We start from the raw sequence: 4850 nt of genomic DNA, 5'->3' as shown, positions 1-4850 counted from the left end.
GCAATACATTTCCTGACAGAGTTTCCAGGGGGTCCATACGCAGCCGCAGCGCTTTGGCCAGGGATCGCTATACAGCCGTAATATGGCTGTATGAAGATTCCGGGCATTTTTTCCTATTTTCCCAATTTTTTTTTTTATGTTTAGAGTGGGCGGGCAGAGGTGACGTCAGGAGGGGCAGAGCTGAAGCTGAAAGCTCTGCCCCTTCCAGGAAATACCGGCGGATTGCCCCCGGGGCGATTTGGGGGCTCTGCAGCCCTCGTTTTGCGGCGGGGACACGTGAACTCCCTTATGCGGCCCAGCCTCATCCTGACTTTGCCTCCTGCGGCCCCCGGGTAAATTGAGTTTGAGACCCCTGGCCTAGAGCCTGTGTTCTGGTCCTTTTCCTGTCTCCTGATTCCTGTTACCTGATTCCTGTTACCTGTAACCTGTCTGTCTGTTACCTGATTGTTTGACTTCCTGGTTTATGATATTGGCTTTGTCTGACTATTCTTCTGCTCACTGATTGTATTGCTTAATGTCCTGGTATCTGATCTCGGCTTGTTGACTAACCTATTGCCTGCTGCATATGTCCTGCGCTTGATTGTATATTATCCTTCCTGTGTATATATTAGTTAGCTTAGGTAGACAGGGTCCGGGGTTCACTGTGTGCACACTGTATATATTATATTGGTTTGTGTATGTCTGATCGTAAGACAATTGCCTGCAATCGTATTGCCAGTTTGCAATCATATTGCTAGTTGTACAGTTCATTTGTATTTATGTTCATGCACCAATTGCAGCATCACTTGTGTATATATCCTGCCCTTGTAAATAAACCATTACTTTATTTCACATTTACCCTGGTTTGGACTTCAGTATTTCCACATTAAGTGACATTCTGCATTCAGTGCAAATCTGCGTGCACTGCACGTTACAGAATGAACTAGCCAAAACAGTCACTAGGAAATACTGAAGGTTCATTTGTTCCAGCCATGGGGTTAAACTGGACTCCGCAGGATATAGATTACTTTGCCATATTTGCAGAGGAGGATAGAAAACACTGTTATAAAGAGTTTTTAGATTACTCTTATGATGAATTGCAGCAATTAATTTCACAAATTAATTATTTTGTGCAGCAAAATATTTTTTCAGTGTCTGATGTACAAGCCCTGCTGCAGATTCTGCAAAGTCTTTTGGTAGCTAAAAATCCAGCTACAACAACCTATTATCAGCCTAATCAACAGATTAAGCCAATTAACCCTTTAAGCTATGTTCAGAGTAATCTATCTGCTCCCATTAAAAGTGACTGGGACCCGCCGTTTGGAAAATGGGAGATTGAGTGTCTGTTTAATGATTTGAATGATGATTGGAGGTCTTTTATTAGCTATTATGCTCAGAAAGATGAACAATTTGTTTCCGCATGTATAAAATCTGCAAAAACTTTGGTTGATTTGGGTGTGTGCATGCAAAGGTCTGTTTCTCCTTTAATTGATGCATGGGAGAGAGTTCTGTCCACTTACTTTCCTTCTGCTAATCTTTCTAATGACCAGCTCACACAGTGCTCAGTGGCTAAACCTGCTTTTAATCACAAGTCCGTTCCCCTTCAGACTGCAAAAAGATCTACACCTTGGTTAAAGCAGTATCCAGTTACATACCAAGAGCCTGTTCTCGCTTTGAAAACTGTCAAGAAAACAAAGCATAAACAGAAATACTTTCCAACCTCATCTATTCACCATTCACTACCTGTTGCACCAGATCCAGGTGGAATCACTTTACAGACTTTGACACAAAAGCCTGCAGACTCTTGCACCCAGCTTCCTGCAGACTTTTGCCTCCAGCCGCCTGCAGAACCTCTCATCCAGCCGCCTGCAGAACCTCTCATCCAGCCGCCTGCAGAACCTCGCATCCAGCCGCCTGCAGAACCTCGCATCCAGCCGCCTGCAGAACCTCGCATCCAGCCTCCTGCAGAACCTCGCATCCAGCCGCCTGCAGAACCTCTCATCCAGCCGCCTGCAGAACCTCTCATCCAGCCGCCTGCAGAACCTCTCATCCAGCCGCCTGAAGAACCTCTCATCCAGCCTCCTGCAGAACCTCTCATCCAGCCTCCTGCAGAACCTCTCATCCAGCCTCCTGCAGAACCTCTCATCCAACCTCCTGCAGAACCTCTCATCCAGCCTCCTGCAGAACCTCTCATCCAGCCTCCTGCAGACTCTTGCACCCAGCCGCCTGCAGACTCTTGCACCCAGCCGCCTGCAGACTCTTGCACCCAGCCGCCTGCAGACTCTTGCACCCAGCCGCCTGCAGACTCTTGCACCCAGCCGCCTGCAGACTCTTGCACCCAGCCGCCTGCAGACTCTTGCACCCAGCCGCCTGCAGACTCTTGCACCCAGCCGCCTGCAGACTCTTGCATCCTGCCAACAGAACTTTGTATCCAGCTTGCAGAAACCGGTATTCAGCTCACAGTCTTCTTACTTTCGGCACAGCATTGGTTAACTTCATCTCCTCCTGCCAGATCTTTGCAAACTACAACTTCTGACATGTCTACACAGCCTACAGCTTCTGCCAAGTCTGCAAGGGACAGCACTTCGCTCCAGCCACTGCCAACTAGCTTGCCAGCCTGTCCAGCTGCATCTCTGTCACCAGGTTCAGCAGAAAGTTTGCTATCCTGCTCAGCTACATCTTTACCATCTTGTGCAGCTGCATCCTTGCCAACCAGTCCAGCAGTAAGTTTGCCAGGCTGTCCAGTTGCATCTCTGCCATCCTGTCCAGCTGCATCTCTGCCAACAGGTACAGCGGAAGGTCTGCTTCAGCCCGCACAGACTTTGCTTCAGCCCGTACAGACTTTGCTTCAGCCCGCACAGACTTTGCTTCAGCCCGCACAGACTTTGCTTCAGCCCGCACAGACTTTGCTTCAGCCCGCACAGACTTTGCTTCAGCCCGCACAGACTTTGCTTCAGCCCGCACAGGTTTTGCTTCAGCCCGCACAGACTTTGCTTCAGCCCGCACAGGTTTTGCTTCAGCCCGCACAGACTTTGCTTCAGCCCGCACAGGTTTTGCTTCAGCCCGCACAGACTTTGCTTCAGCCCGCACAGACTTTGCTTCAGCCCGCACAGACTTTGCTTCAGCCCGCACAGGTTTTGCTTCAGCCCGCACAGACTTTGCTTCAGCCCGCACAGGTTTTGCTTCAGCCCGCACAGACTTTGCTTCAGCCCGCACAGACTTTGCTTCAGCCCGCACAGACTTTGCTTCAGCCCGCACAGACTTTGCTTCAGCCCGCACAGGTTTTGCTTCAGCCCGCACAGAATATGTTTCAGCTTGCACAGACTGTATTGGGGTGTCTACCAACGGTCCAGCCAGGTGCTCAGCCAACGGCCCAGCAAGGTGCTCAGCCAACGGCCCAGCCAAGCGTTCAGCTAATGGTCCAGACCCCTGAAGCCAGCCAGCCTGTTGCCACCCTGCCTGAAGCCAGCCAGCCTGTTGCCACCCTGCCTGAAGCCAGCCAGCCTGTTGCCACCCTGCCTGAAGCCAGCCAGCCTGTTGCCACCCTGCCTGAAGCCAGCCAGCCTGTTGCCACCCTGCCTGAAGCCAGCCAGCCAGCCTGTTGCCACCCTGCCTGAAGCCAGCCAGCCAGCCTGTTGCCACCCTGCCTGAAGCCAGCCAGCCTGTTGCCACCCTGCCTGAAGCCAGCCAGCCTGTTGCCACCCTGCCTGAAGCCAGCCAGCCTGTTGCCACCCTGCCTGAAGCCAGCCAGCCTGTTGCCACCCTGCCTGAAGCCAGCCAGCCTGTTGCCACCCAGCCTGGAGCTAGTCAACCTGTTGCCACCCTGCCTGGAGCTAGTCAACCTGTTGCCACCCTGCCTGGAGCTAGCCAACCTGTTGCCACCCTGCCTGGAGCTAGCCAACCTGTTGCTACCCTCTCTGAAACTACCCAGCCTGCTGCAACCCTGTCTGATGCCCACCCTCTAAAGACTTTTGTTGATGCCCACCCTCAGACTTTTGTTGTTCCTCAGCTCCTACAGACTTCTGACAGCAAAGCCCAGTTTTGCAGACCTCTGCTAAAGCCGAATCGATTGTCCTGGTTGGGGTATACTATTGAGCTGTTTTGCTGGAGACTTGTTTACATGCTGTCCTTCCTGCTGGTGTCTAGTCCACTGCCTTTCCTGATATCTGGTTCCTGGTTCTGCCTGCTGCCCTTCCTGATGACATCTGCTTCCTGGTTCTGCCTGCTGCCCTTCCTGATGACATCTGCTTCCTGGTTCTGCCTGCTGTCTTTCCTGATGACATCCAGTTCCTGGTTCTGCCTGCTGCCCTTCCTGATGACATCTGGTTCCTGGTTCTGCCTTTCCTGCTGACATCTGATTCCTGGTCCTTTCTGATGTTCTTCAGCCTGCTGTGCATCTTGCCTTGTTGCCTGACGGTCTCCAGTCTGCTGTCTGCCTTTTCGCCCAATGTTTCTTGGGACCCAGGTGGATGTGAATTAGTAGTCTGGTGGAGCGTCCTGAGGCCGCTCCTCAAGGAGGGGGTACTGTCACGATCTGTTCCTGCTGGTGACGTTTGTGAACTGTATGGACTTCCTCTGTTCACCAGCAGATGTCCCCTCTTATTTCAAGAACATTGCAAAATCTTCATAAAGTTCCCTCTGTCCACCAGCAGAGGTCTCTGCATTCAGGAACTGCCTCTGCAGCCTTGGAAGAGGTCACATGACCATCCTGCAGAGTATAAAAGTCCAGCTACAACAGAACACTGTTGCTAGTTCATTGGTGATGATAGCCTAGAGCCTGTGTTCTGGTCCTTTTCCTGTCTCCTGATTCCTGTTACCTGTAACCTGTCTGTCTGTTACCTGATTGTTTGACTCCCTGGTTTATGATATTG

Source organism: Hyperolius riggenbachi, chromosome 6 (assembly GCF_040937935.1).
Source record: "Hyperolius riggenbachi isolate aHypRig1 chromosome 6, aHypRig1.pri, whole genome shotgun sequence".
Lineage (NCBI taxonomy): Eukaryota > Metazoa > Chordata > Amphibia > Anura > Hyperoliidae > Hyperolius > Hyperolius riggenbachi.
The sequence above is the reverse complement of the archived record's forward strand: the minus strand, read 5'-3'. Positions refer to the sequence as shown.